We start from the raw sequence: 15,826 nt of genomic DNA, 5'->3' as shown, positions 1-15,826 counted from the left end.
ATAATACTTATCAATAATTACCTTAAATGTAAATGGGTTGAATGCCCCAATCAAAAGACAAAGACTGGCTGAATGGATACAAAAACAAGACCCCTATATATGCTGTCTACAAGAGACCCAGCTCAAAACAAGAAACACAAACAGATTATAAGTGAAAAGCTGGAAAAAGATATTTCATGCAAACGGAGACCAAAAGAAAGCACAAGTAGCAGTACTCATATCAGATAAAACAGACTTTGAAATAAAGTCACGAAAAGAGACAAAGAAGGACACTACACAATGATCAAAGGATCAATCCAAGAGAAGATATAACAATTGTAAATATATATGCACCCAACAAGGAGCACCACGATATGTAAGGCAAATGCTAACAAGTATGAAACGGGAAATTAGCAGTAACACAATAATAGTGGGAGACTTTAATACCCCACTCACAGCTATGGATAGATCAACTAAACATAAAATTAGCAAGGAAGCACAAATTTTAAATGATGCAATGGACCAGTTAGACCTAACTGATATGTATAGACATTTCACCACAAAACAATGAATTTCACCTATTTCTCAAGTGCGCACGGAATCTTCTCCAGAATAGATCACATCCTGAGCCATAAATCTAGCCTTGGTAAATTCAAAAAATTGAAATCATTTCAAGCATCTTTCTGATCACAATGCGGTAAGGTTAGAAGTCAACTACAGGAAAAAAAACTATTAAAAATACAAACATATGGAGACTAAACCACACGCTTATGAATAACCAACAAATCACAGAAGAAATAAAAAAGAAATCAAAATATGCATAGAAATAAATGACAATGAAAACACGACAACCCAAAACATATGGGATTCAGTAAAAGCAGTGCTAAGGGGAAGGTTCACAGCAATACAAGCTTACCCCAAGAAACAAGAGAAAAATCAAATAAATAACTTAACTCTACACCTAAAGCAACTAGAAAAAAAAAAAAGAAGAAGAAGAAATGAAGAAGCCCAAGGTGAGTAGAAGGAAAGAAATCATAAAAATTAGGCCAGAAATAAATGAAAAAGAAACAAAGGAGACTATAGGAACAATCAACAAAACTAAAAGCTGGTTTTTGAGAAGATAAATAAAATGGACAAACCATTAGTAAGACTTATCAAGAAAAAAGGGAGAAGAATCAAATCAACAGAATTAGAAATGAAAAAGGAGAAATCACAACAGACAACACAGAAATACAAAGGATCATAAGAGACTACTATCAGCAACTATATGCCAATAAAACAGACAACTTGAAAGAAATGGACAAATTCTTAGAAAAGTATAACTTTCTAAAACTGAACCAGAAAGAAATAAAAAATCTTAAGAGATCCATTACAAGCATGGAACTTGAAACTGTAATCAGAAATCTCCAAACAAATAAAATCACAGGACCAGATGGCTTCACAGCTAAATTCACCAAAAATTTAGAGAAGAGCTAACACCTATCCTACTCAAACTCTTCCAGAAAATTGCAGAGGAAGGTAAGTTGCCAAACTCATTCTATGAGGCCACCATCACCCAAATACCAAAACCAGACAAAGATGCCACATAAAAAGAAACAACAGGCCAATATCACTGATGAACATAGATGCAAAAATCCTCAACAAAATTCTACCAAACAGAATCCAACAACATATTAAAAAGATCATACATCATGACTAAGTGGGCTTTATGCCAGGGATGCAAGGATTCTTCAATATTTGCAAATCAAGCAAAGTGATACACAACAGTAACAAATTGAAAGGTAAAAACCATATGATTATCTCAAAAGATACAGAGAAAGCCTTTGACAAAATTCAACATCCATTTATAATAAAAAAAAAAACCTCCAGAAAGCAGGCATAGAAGGAACATAGCTCAACATAATAAAAGCCATATATGATAAACCCAGAGCAAACATTATCCTCAATGGTGAGAAATTGAATACATTTCCCCTAAAGTCAGGAACAGGATAAGGGTGCCCACTCTCACCACTACTATTCAACATAGTTTTGTAAGTTTTAGCCATAGCAGTCAGAGAAGAAAAAGGAATAAAAGGAATCCAGATTGGAAAAGAAGAAGTAAAACTCTCACTGTTTGCAGGTGACATGATCCTCTACATAGAAAACCCTAAAGACACCACCAGGTAATTACTAATGCTAATCAATGAATACAGTAAAGTTGCAAGATATAAAATTAACACATAGAAATCCCTTGCATTCCTATACAGTAACAATGAGAAAACAGAAAGAGAAATTAAGGAAACAATTCCATTTGCCATTGCAATGAAAAGAATAAAATACTTAAGAATGTATCTACCTAAAGAAACAAAAGATCTATATATAGAAAACTATAAAACACTTATGAAAGAAATCAAAGAGGACACTAATAGATGGATAAATATACCGTGTTCATGGATTGGAAGAATCAATATAGTGAAAATGAGTATACTACCCAAAGCAATCTATAGATTCAATGCAATCCCTATCAAGCTACCAATAGTATTTTTCACAGAGCTAGAACAAATAATTTCACAATTTGTATGGAAATACGAAAAACCTCGAATAGCCAAAGCTATCTTGAGAAAGAAGAATGGAACTGGAGGAATCAACCTGCCTGACTTCAGGCTCTATTACAAAGCCACAGTCATCAAGACTGTATGGTACGCACAAAGACAGAAATATAGATCAATGGAACAAAACAGAAAGCCCAGAGATAAATCCACGCACCAGTGGACACCTTATCTTTGACAAAGGAGGCAAAAATATACAATGGAGGAGAAAAGACAATCTCTTTAACAAGTGGTTCTGGGAAAACTGGTCAACCACTTGTAAAAAGAATGAAACTAGAACATTTTCTAACACCATACACAAAAATAAACTCAAAATGGATTAAAGATATAAAAGTAAGACCAGAAATTATAAAACTCCTAAAGGAAAACATAGGCAAAACACTCTCTGACATAAATCACAGCAGGATCCTCTATGACCCACCTCCCAGAATAATGGAAATAAAAGCAAAAATAAACAAATGGGACCTAATTAAACTTAAAAGCTTTTGCACAACAAAGGAAATTATAAGCAAGGTCTAAAGACAACCTTCAGAATGGGAGAAAATAATAGCAAACAAAGCAACTGACAAATAATTAATCTCCAAAATATACAAGCAGCTCCTGTAGTTCAATTCCAGAAAAATAAAGGACCCAATCAATAAATGGGCCAAAGAACTAAACAGACATTTCTCCAAAGAATACATATACAGATGGCTAACAAACACATAAAAAGGTGCTCAACATTACTCATTGTCAGAGAAATGCAAATCAAAACCACAACAAGGTACCATCTCACGCCTGTCAGGATGGCTGCTGTCCAAAGTCTACAAACAATAAAAGCTGGATAGGGTGTGGAGAAAAGGGAACCCTCTTACACTGTTGGTGGGAATGCAAACTAGTACAGCCACTATGGAGAACAGTGTGAAGATTCCTTACAAAACTGGAAATAGTACTGCCATACGACCCAGAAATCCCACTGCTGGGCGTATACATCAAGGAAACCAGAATTGAAAGAGACACGTGTAACCCAATCTTCATCACAACACTGTTTACAATAGCCAGGACATTGAAGCAACCTAGATGTCCATTGGCAGATGAATGGATAAGAAAGCTTTGGTACATATACACAATGGAATATTACTCAGCTATTAAAAAACAATGCATTTGAATCAGTTCTGATGAGTTGGATGAAACTGGAGCCTATTACACAGAGTGAAGTAAGCCAGAAAGAAAAACACCAATACAGTATACTAATGCATTTATATGGAATTTAGAAAGATGGTAATGATGACCCTATATGCGAGACAGTAAAAGAGACACAGATGTAAAGAACAGACTTTTGGACTCTGTGGTAGAAGGCAAGGGTGGGTTGATTTAAGAGAATAGCATCGAACCATGTATATTACAATATGTGAAGTAGATCTCCAGTCCAGGTTTGATGCATGAGACACGTTTTCAGGGCCGGAGCACTGGGATGACCCTGAGGGACGTGGAACACATGTACACCCATGGCTGATCCATGTCAATGTATGGCAAAAGCCATTACAATATTTTAAAGTAATTAGTCTCCAATTAAAATAAATTAATTAATTTTTTAATAAAACAACCTAATTAATAAATGGGCCAGAACTTAATATATATTTCATCAAAGAAGACATACAGATGGCCAATAAGCATATGAAAAGGTGCTTCAGAGGATATCATCAAGAAAAATGCAAATTAAAATAACAGTGAGCTACCATACCTATTAGAATGACTAAAGTCCAGAGTATTGTTTTTTTTTTTTTTTTTTAATTGTGAAACACTAGGAACTCTCATTCATTTCTGGTGAGATTGTGAAATGGCACAGCCACTTTGGAAGTGTTTGGTGTTTTTTTAATAAAACTAAACACACTCTTACTGTACCATCTAGCAATCATGCTCCTTCATATCTACCCAAAGGAGTTAAAAACTTATGTCCACAAAAGATCTGCAAGTGATTTTCTATAGCAGCTTTTTTCATAATTGCCAAAACTTGGAATATTGTTAAGTGCTAAAAAGAAATGATCTATCAAGACATGAAAAAATGTAGAGGAACTTTAAGTACACATTACTAAGTGAAAGAAGCCAAGTCTTAAAAGGCTACATACTGTATAATTCATTTTGGAAAAGTCAAAACTATGGAGACAATAGAAAGATCTATGGTTGCTCCAATACTTTGGCCACCTGATGCAAAGAGCCAACTCATTGGGAAAGACCTTGATGCTGGGAAAGATTGAAGGCACAAGAAGAGAATGACAGAGGGTGAGATGGTTGGATGGCATCACTGACTGGATGGACTTGAGTTTGAACAATCTCCGGGAGATGGTGAAGACAGGGAAGCATGCTGTCTGCATGCAATCTGTGGGGCTGCAAAGAGTTGGACATGACTGAACAACAACAAATGGTTGTCAAAGACTACCTGGGAGTAAGGGATGAATAGGTGAAGCACAAAGGATTCTTACGGCAGTGAAACTACTCTGTACGATACTATATGGTGGATACATGCCATTATACACTTATCTGAGCCCATATAATACACAATACCAAGAATAAGCCCTAACATGAACTACTGACTTTGAGTGACAGTGATTTGTCAATGTACATTCATCAGTTGTAACAAATGTACCATTCCTGTGGGGAATGTTCATAATAGGAAAAGGTATGCATTTGTGGTAGCAGGGGGTATATGGAAAATCTCTGTATCTTATGCTCAGTACTACTGTGAGCCAAAACAGCTCTAAAAATAACTTCTATTAAAAAATTGGGAAGATAACTTTTTGATGGTAAAAGCTTACAAGGTATTATTATGTGTCTGATATATACAATCACGGAGAAGGCAATGGCACCCCACTCCAGTACTCTTGCCTGGAGAGTTCCATGGATGGAGGAGCCTGGTGGCTGCCATCTATGGGGTCACACAGAGTCGGACACGACTGAAGTAACTTAACATAGCATAGCATAGCATATACAATCAACTGTTGTAAATCAATAATAAATATTTATATTATACAACAAATAACTTGGGAAAAAATATACATAAGCAAGTCATAAAAGCTTCCCTGCAGCTTCAGACAGTAAAGAATCTGCCTGCAGTGTGGGAGACCCAGGTTTGATCCCTGGGTTGGGAAGATCCTCTGGAGAAGGGAATGGCAACTCTCCCCAGTAGTCTCACCTGGAGAATTCCATGGACAGAGGAGCCTGGCAGGCTATAGTCCATGGAGTCTCAGAGTTGGACACAACTGAGCGATTAACACTTTCACAATGAATGGTTAACAGACATGTAAAAGTTGATTTCAACTCCATTTTTCAGCAGACAATTACAAATTAAAATAGCAATGTACACTGGTTTAAAATGCTACGATAGTAATGGATGAGTGCCAGAAAGTTTGAGTAAACCAAATATTAGCAAATGAAAAAAATATTAAACCTCATACCCAACTTGAGGGACATAGACTGATACCAATATTCTGCCGAGTAAATTGAATTAGTAAACATAAGCATACACAAAGTTTATCAATGAATCCCACTCTCAGATTAATATCCAAGACTAATCTATGCACTTACTCATAAAAGATCTCATGTAAAGATACACATCACTGCACTCCTTGTGGAAGTGCAATAATTTGCAACTTAGGTTTCCATTATTTGGGGAAGTAAGTAAAATTTAGTGCATACATACTTTAGAATAGTACTACACATCAATCAATAATGACGACCTGAAGGTCAAATAGCAACATAATTGATCTTCAAAGTATATGTTGGTATCTGGCAATATGAAACACTCAAGAAGTGGCCATTGAACTGAATGTTTTCAGATTCATTTGTTGTGCTTATTTGATCTGTTGGTATGACATTAAAAAAATGAATCAGTATTTGTACATAAAACAACAGCAATAATCTGTTCATATTTATACAACACTAATATATCTGGTTTAAAGATGAGTAATGCAAAAAAAAAAAAAGCTACCACATAGTGTGGTATTTTGGGTGTTGTTTTTTTATTTTTTTTATTTTTTTGGTTCTACATGATTCACCTAAACTAAATGATGGCTGTGAACAGAGCCCAGATTTTCTGACTATCAATGCCTGCTGAAAAATGTGTCAGATCAGTATATACTCTAATAGTGATTCCAACACTACAAAGTTAAAGAACTCCTTTTTTAAACCACTGACTATTTATCTTCCTGAAATATGAGCATAACTGGTAATACATGAGAAAAGTGATCCACAGATAGTGATAAACTCTTCCTGATCTAGCAGAAGAGTTTTATACCTGGCTCAGGGCTTTGCAACTTAGAGGCTGCATGCTGTCCAGCTTTTAGGTTCTGTGAACCAACCATAAATATATGAGTTTTCTATTCCACTTGCATAACTGCCAAATTGTATCAGCAACTTTCAAGTATAATTGCTATGATCTGTTAATGACCACAGACATCTGATTACACAGAACAAAAAGATTTAAATTTTTGTCATCTTATACTAATATTGGCTTCCCAGGTGGCTCAGTGTTAAAGAATCTGCCTGCCAATGCAGGTGACACAGTAGACCTGGGTTTGATCCCTGGGTCAGGAAGATTCCCTGGAGTAGGAAATGGCAAACCACTCTAGTAATCTTGACTGGAAAATTCCATAGACAGAAGAACCTGGAAGGCTACAATCCATGGGGTTACAAAGAGTTGGACACGACTGAGCATACATACACTATGCTAATATTAATAGTAAAGTGATGTTATACATATTTGTTTAAATGTTTTTTAACTTTTTATTTTGTACTGGGTGTCAAGAAGATCCCCTGGAGGAGGAAATGGCAACCCACTCCAGTATTCTTGCCTAAAGAATCCTATTGACAGAGGAGCCTGGTGGGCTACAGTTCAGAGGGTCACGGAGTTAGACACGACTGAACTGACTTAGCATGCATGCATGCATAGCTGATTAACAATGTTGTTATAGTTTCAGGTGAACAGCAAAGGGACTCAGAAATACATATACATATATCCATTTTCCCCCAAACTCCCCTCCCATCGAGGCTGCCACATAACATTGAGCAGAGTTCCATGTGCTAAACAGAGGCTGATTTATGACAGGAATCCATACCTAAAAGCTTCTTTATCTTCATAACAAGCCAATTATGAAGAAATTAAAAGATACTTGCTCCTTGGAAGAAAAGTTATGACAAAGCTATGCCATGCCATGCTTTGCTAAGTCACTTCAGTCATGTCCCAGTCTATGTGACCCTATGGATTGTAGCCTGCCAGGTTCCTCTGTCCATGGGATTCTCCAGGCAAGAATACTGGAGTGGATTACCATTCTCTTCTCCAGGGAATATTCCTGACCCAGGGATCAAACCGGCGCCTCTTACATCTAACCTCCATTGGCAAGTGAGTTCTTTACCACTAGCACCACCTGACAAACCTAGACAGCATATTAAAAAGCAAAGACATCACGTTGCCAACAAAGGTCCATAAAGTCAAAGCTATGGTTTTTCCAGTAGTCATGTATGGATGTGCGAGTTGGACTGTAAAGAAGGCAGAGTGCCAAAGAATTGATGCTTCTGAACCGTAGTGCTGGAGAAGACTCTTGAGAGTCCCTTGGACAACAAGGAGATCAAACCAGTCAATCCTAAAGGAAATCAACCCTGAATATTCATTGGAAGGACCGATGCTGAAGCTGAAACTGAAGCTGAAGCTCCAATAGTTTGGCTACCTGATGTGAAGAGCCGACTCATTGGAAAAGACCCTGATACTGGGAAAGATTGTGGGCAGGAGGAGAAGGGGACAACAGAGGATAAGATGGTTGGATGGCATCACCGATTCAATGAATGGACATGAGTTTGAGCAAACTTCAGAAGATAGTGAAGGACAGGGAAGCCTGTATAAAATATCATCTGGGAATTCCCTGGTGGTGTAATAGATAAGAATCTGCCTGCCAGTGCAGGAGAAATGACTTAAATCCCTGGTCCAGGAAGATTCTACATGCTGCAGAGCAACTAAGTCTGTGGGTCACAACTACTGAGCTCACACTCTAGGGTCTCTGAACTGCAGCTACAGCTACTGACCCCACGTGGTACAACTACTAAAGTCCATATAGTTGGAGCCTGTGCTCCACAACAAGAGAAGCCAGTACAATGAGAAGCCCATGCATCACAATGAAGAGTAGCCCCCACCTGCTGCAACTAGAGAAGGCCCACATGCAGCAACGAAGACCCAGTACAACCATAAATAAATAAATAATACTAAAAAAAAACACATCATCTAACCATGCTTTCTATCTGAATTTTGAGCGTGAAGAAAGAGTAAAAGTAGAATTGGTCCTATATGTTTAAATCAGCTTCTGGTTTTCTTAGTCCTGCAAAATGCTTCAATATGGACAAATTTTCAATCTCATTCTGAGTTTTTCCTAAATCTGTTGCATGCTTATGGAACTCAATCTGTTCTTTAAAAAAAAAAAAAATTATTATGGTGTGATTGACATACACAAATGTGTACATATTTAATGTATACAACTTGATGCATTTGGAGATAAATATACATCCATGATGGAGAAGGCAATGGCACCCCATTCCAGCGTTCTTGCATGGAGAATCCCAGGAACAGTGGAGCCTGGTGGGCTGCCATCTACGGGGTTGCACAAAGTCAGACACGACTGAAGCAACTTAGCAGCAGCATACATCCATGAAATTCTCACCAGTCTATACTATAAGGATATATATCACCTTCAGATATATATATATATATATATATATCACCTCCCACCCTCTTTATTATATTTTGTAGTAAGAACACAATGTATTAATAGGACCTACTCTCTTAGCAAAAGTTTAAGTATACAATATAGTCTAAGAATTATATTGTATAGTATATCTCTCAGACTTGTTAATCTTATATAAAAGAAGTTTTGTACCCTGTGACTAATACACCTGTATATCTTTCTCCCACCATAACCTGACAACCACCATCTTACTCTCTGCTTCAGTGAGTATGGCTATTTTAGATTCTTTATATAAGTGGTATCATATAGTATTGTAATTCTGTGTCTGGCTTATTTCACTTATTATAATGGTCTCCAGGTTCATCCATGTTTTCACAAATGGCAGGATTTCCTTCTTTTATATGTTCCTATACACAGAAATCAGAGAAGGCAATGGCAACCCACTCCAGTACTCTTGCCTGGAGAATCCCATGGACGGAGGAGCCTGGTAGGCTACAGTCCATGGGGTCTCTAAGAGTTGGACGTGACTGGGCGACTTCACTTTCACTTTTCACTTTCATGCATTGGAGAAGGAAATGACAACCCACTCCAGTATTCTTGCCTGGAGAATCCCAGGAACAGAGGAGCCTGTTGGGCTGCCGTTTATGGGGTCGCACAGAGTCAGACACGACTGACATGACTTAGCAGCAGCAGCAGCATACACAGAAACGATATTGGTGGATCATGTGGTAGTTTGTTTCTTAAGGAACTTTCATATCTTTTTCCATAGCATCTGCACCATTTTGCATTCCCACCAATAGGGTACAAGTGTTCCCTTATCTCTGCATCCTTACCAACAATTTTATCTTTTATTCTGTTGATAAGATTTTATCTTCTGCTTAGCCATGCTAATTGATAAGAGATGATATCACTGTGGTTTTGATTTTCAGTTCCCTGATGATTACTGATATTGCCTATCTTTTCATACACCTGTTGGCCATTTGGGTGTCTTCTTTGGAGAAATATGTATTCAGTTTCTTTGCCTATATTTTATCAGGTTATTATTGTTATTGATTTAAATGATTTCCTTATATATCTTATATATTAACCCTTTTTCTGATATGTGGTTTGTAAATATGTTCTCCCATTCTGTAGGCCTGCCTTTATTTTTTTTTTCTGTGCAGAAGCTCTTCAGTTCAAGGTAGTTCCACTTTCCTTTTCCTCTTGTTGCTGTGTTTTTAGTGTCATATCCAAGAAATTATTGGCAAGACCAATGTCGAGAATCTTTTCCCCTGTTTTCTTCTAGAAGTTTTACAGTTTCAGGTCTTATGTTTAAATCTTTAATCTATATTGAGTTATTTTCAATGTACGGTATAAAATAAATGCCAATTCCACTCTTTTGCATGTGATTATCCAGCTTTCCCAACATAATTTGTTGAAAAGACTATCTTTTCCCCATGTTATATACTTGGTCCTTTTCAAAGACCAGTTCACTCTACATAGGTAGGTTTATATTGGGGCTCTAGATTCAGTTAAATTGGTCTTGATGCCTATTTTTATGTTAGTACCACATTGCTTGAGGGAAGGAAATTGCAACCGACTCCAGTATTCTTGCCTGGAAAATCCCATGGGCAGAGCAGCCTGACAGACTAGAGTTCATGGGGTCACAAAGAGTTGGGCATGACTAAGCAACTTCACTTCACTTCACCACATTGTTTTGATCACTGTAGATTTGTAATATATTTTTTTTCTTTTTTTTTCTTTTTTTTTTTTCTAATTTTATTTTATTTTTAAACTTTACATAATTGTATTAGTTTTGCCAAATATCAAAATGAATCCGCCACAGGTATACATGTGTTCCCCATCCCGAACCCTCCTCCCTCCTCCCTCCCCATACCATCCCTCTGGGCCGTCCCAGTGCACCAGCCCCAAGCATCCAGCATCGTGCATCGAACCTGGACTGGCAACTCGTTTCCTACATGATATTTTACATGTTTCATTGTAATATATTTTAAAAGCAAGGTGTGTGGTGACTCCAACTTTGTTTTCTTGCTCAAAATTGCTTTGACTGTTTAAAGTCTTTTGTGATTCCATATGAATTTTAGAATTCTTTTTTCTATTTCTATAAGAAATGCCATTGGAATTTTGATGGGGATTGAACTTAATATTTATATCACTTTGGGTAGTATGACTTTTAACAATATTAATTTTTCCAGTTCATGGACATGAGGTGTCTTTCCATCTCTTTGTGTCTGCTTTCATTTCTTTCATTTATGTTTTATAGTGTCAGTGTACAAGTCTTTCACTTCCTTGGTTAAATTTACTCCTAAGTATTTTATTCCTTTTTATGCTACTATAGATTTGATTGTTTTCTTAATTTTGTTTTCAGATAGTTTATTGCTGGTGTATAGAAATACAAATGATTTTTTATGTGTTGATTTTGTATCCTGCAACTTTACTGAATCAATTTATTAATCATATGTCTGTGCAAACACATGAAGTCTTTAGGATTTTCTACATAAAAGATCATGTCATTGACAGAGATAATGTTACTTGTTCCTTTCAATCTAGAACATCAATCTGTCCTTCTTATCTTCTGAATAATGTTGTTTTATTAGGTCATAGCTAAATATTTATCTGTTCCTATAAAGCTAATTTAATCCTCACAGCAACCCTAGGAGGGAAGTTCATTATCTCCACTTTACACTTGAAAAAGCTGAAGAATAGGAAAAATAACTTTCACAATGCATACAGTGAGTAATCGAAAATTCAGATTCAAATATAATCAATTGCCTCCAGAACCTGCTAAGTCAATGCACAATCAGGTTTTATTATAAATTATAATTTCTACATTATAAACTTATCTTAATTAAAACATTTTGGTATTTGTACAGGACTTATCAAATTTATCAAACAAAAAAGAAATCAGTAATAGACATTTATTTGTCAAAATACATGAAAGTTGAATTTGTAATAAATGTGACTTTAAATCAATACAGTGGTTCTGGGAAAACTATCCATATGGGACAAATTATGTTTATTTCTAAGACCAAGTATTCAAAAACTTAAAATACAGATAGGTTAAAGTATTCAAAAACTTAAACTACAAATAGGTTAAAGACTCAAATATTTAAAATTTCATAAAATGAGTTAAATGCATATGACAGGTTTCTCTCCTTTAATTACAGAAAGTATTCCTAAATAAGATGAGTCAGACTGACGAATCTAATTATATTAAATTTAAGACCTTATTTTTAACAAAAAAATAACAATAAGTTTAAAAAGACAAGTGATGGACCTGAAGAAAGTATTTGAGACATGCATAATGAACAAAAAAATTCTTATCAAGAAAAACTTACAAACTACCAACTGAGGAGACATGCAAATAACACAGGTAGTGGATATTTATAGAGGATGAAAATTGTCATAAAAGAATGCTCAGCTTTATCAGTAATCAGGGAAATGAAATTTCCAGGTCAAGAGATATAATTTTTAATCCATCAATTGGCAAAAGATAATATAATTTGATCATCTAAAACATTTAGCAAAAGTAGAAGAAACAGATTATGATATCTGACCCATTTCTAAAACCTGTCTAGGGAATTCCCTGGTGGTCCAGTGGTTGGAACTCCATACTTGCACTGTTGAGGGCTCTGGTTTGATTTCTGGTCAGGGAACTAGATTCCCACATGCTGCAAGGTGCAGTCAGAAGGAAAAAAAAAAAAACAACTGTCTATACTATATCTTTAAAATTTTCCAAATTTGTTCACTTCTCTTCATTGGAGAAGGCAATGGCACCCCACTCCAGTACTCTTGCCTGGAAAATCCCATGGACAGAGGAGCCTGGTAGGCTGCAGACCATGGGGTAGCAAAGAGTCGGACACGACTGAGTGACTTCACTTTCACTTTTCCCTTTCATGCACTGGAGAAGGAAATGGCAACCCACTCCAGTGTTCTTGCTTGGAGAATCCCAGGGACGGGGGAGCCTGGTGGGCTGCCGTCTATGGGGTCGCACAGAGTCGGACACGACTGAAGCGACTTAGCAGCAGCAGCAGCAGCAGCAGCAGGCTAAATTATCAACATATCTCACCAGGGTGTGCGCTACATAAAATCCTACAGACAAGTATCCTATTTGTTTCTCTTATATCTCAACAAGTCATTCACTATTTAGGATCCAAAGTAATCATTTTTAAAAACACATCAACATCACTCCCCTTCCTTAAAATCTTTGAATGACTTCATTTTATTTAGGAAAAAAAAGTCAAACCCTTTCATCTGGTTTTCATGGTCCTATGGAATCTATAGCCTGTCTCCTTTCTCAACTTCATCTAATACTACTCTTATCGTTGCAGATTATGTCTCAAAAACACTGGATTATCTCTTTCTAGAACAAGCCAAGCTTGTCTCAATCTCAGGGTCTATGTATCTTCTGTTTCCTTTGTCAAGAATGATATCTTTTTTGTTCTTATTTGGTCTCTGGCTCAAATGTCATTTCCTAAACTAGGTCTTCTCTAAACACTTTGTATAATATTAATCCCCATCACTGCTATCCATATTATATCACTATTTATTACTACTTAATGTAATACTAATTATATATTGATTTGCTTATTATATACTTTACCTATTAAAATAAAAATTTAATCATAAACATATTTCAGTCTTCTCTTTAGCAAACCTAGTACTTGAAATATCATAAAATTGAATATTTTTTCAAATGAATAAACTGTTGATGGGAACATAATTTGATACATCCCCTTTAAAGACAAATTTTCCATGGAAATATGCATATTCTATCATGTAGAAATTCTGTTTCTCAGTATCTACCCAAGACAAGCATAAGTACAAAGAATATAGGTTCAAAATGCTTATTTCACCAATGTTCACAACAGTGAAGTATTTAAGGAAAATTTGAATTTTACTCAGGCAAAAATAGCTAAAAAATATAACATGTGCAATAAATTTGTCTCAACTCTAGCCATTCCAGGCTCTTTTGTTGACTATAATGGCTACTCCATTTCTTCTAAGGGATTCTTGCCCACAATAGTAGATATAATGGTCATCTGAGTTAAATTCATCCATTCCAGTCCATTTTAGTTCACTGATTCCTAAAATGTCAATGTTCAGTCTTGCCATCTCCTGTTTGATCACTACCAATTTACCTTGATTCATGGACCTAACATTCCAGGTTCCTATGCAATATTGTTCTTTACAGCATCAGATATTACTCCATCACCAGTCACATCCACAGCTGGGTGATGTATTTGCTTTGGCTCCATCTCTTCATTCTTTCTGGAATTACTATGAACAAAGTTAGTGGAGGTAATGGAATTCCAGTTGAGCTTTTTCAAATCCTAAAAGATGATGCTGTGAAATTGCTGCACTCAATATGCCAGCAAATTTGGAAAACTCAGCAGTGGTCACAGGACTGGGAAAGGTCAGTTTTCAGCCAATCCCAAAGACAGGCAATGCAAAGAATGCTCAAACTATCGCACAGTGGCACTCATCTCACATGCTTGCAAAGTACTGCTCAAAATCTTCCAAGCCAGGCTTCAACATACATGAATCATGAACTTCCAGATGTTCAAGCTGGATTTAGAAAAGGCAGAGGAGCCAGAGATTAATTTGCCAACATTTGTTGGATCATGGAAAAAGCAAGAGAGTTCCAGAAAAACATCTGTTTCTGCTTTATTGACTACGCCAAAGCCTTCGACTGTGTGGGTCACAACAAACTGTGGAAAATTCTGAAAGATCTGGGAATACCAGACCACCTTACCTGCCTCCTGAGAAATCTGTATACAGGTCAAGAAGCAACAGTTAGAAATGGATGTGGACCAACAGACTGGTTCCAAATCAGGAAGGGAGTATGTCAAGGCTGTATATTGTCACCCTGCTTATTTAACTTATATGCAGAGTACATCATGAGAAATGGCGGACTGGATGAAACATAAGCTGGAATCAAGATTGCAGGGAGAAATAGCAATAACCTCAGATATGCAGATGACACCACCCTTAGGGCAGAAGGTAAAGAACTAAAGAGCCTCTTGATGAAACTGAAAGAAGAGAGTGAAAAAGTTGGCTTAAAACTCAACATTCAGAAAACGAAGATCATGGCATGTGGTCCCATCACTTCATGGGAAATAGATGGGAAAACAGTGGAAACAGTGAGAGACTTTATTTTTGGGGACTCCAGAATCACTGCAAATGGTGACTGTAGCCATGAAATTAAAAGATTCTTGCCCCTTGGAAGAAAAGCTATGACCAACCTATACAGCATATTGAAAAACAGAAACATTACTTTATCAGCAAAGGTCCATCTAGTCAAAGTTATGGTTTTTCCAGTAGTCATGTATGGATGTGCGAGTTGGACTATAAAGAAAGCTGAGTGCTGAAGAATTGATGCTTTTGAACTGTGGTGTTGGAGAAGACTCTTGAGAGTCCCTTGGACAGCAAGGAGATCCAACCAGTCAATCCCAAAGTCAATCAGTCCTGAATATTCATTGGAAGGACTGATCCTGAAGTTGAAACTCCAATACTTTGGCCACCTGATGCGAAGAACTCACTCATTGGAAA

At 36.6% G+C, this 15,826-nt stretch overlaps 1 long non-coding RNA gene across 7 annotated transcripts in view; it reads right to left on the bottom strand.

Annotated features, from left to right (window-relative positions):
• The window catches only part of LOC147341493 (uncharacterized), a 323,003-nt gene that overhangs the window by 66,804 nt on the left and 240,373 nt on the right, over positions 1–15,826 (bottom strand). Inside the window, exon 5 of one of the 7 annotated variants that reach the window (XR_015159470.1) lies at positions 13,091–14,842. The exons of the other annotated variants lie outside the window; for them this stretch is intronic. This is a non-coding gene — a long non-coding RNA (uncharacterized LOC147341493). Of the gene's footprint in view, positions 1–13,090; positions 14,843–15,826 lie in introns of those variants that run through there. 7 annotated transcript variants of the gene reach the window in all.

This window comes from Bos grunniens, chromosome X (genome assembly GCF_055505025.1).
Source record: "Bos grunniens cultivar Pamir isolate PY7600 chromosome X, Bosgru_T2T1.0, whole genome shotgun sequence".
In the NCBI taxonomy this organism is placed as follows: domain Eukaryota; kingdom Metazoa; phylum Chordata; class Mammalia; order Artiodactyla; family Bovidae; genus Bos; species Bos grunniens.
This window is presented reverse-complemented; position numbering and strand designations above follow the sequence as displayed.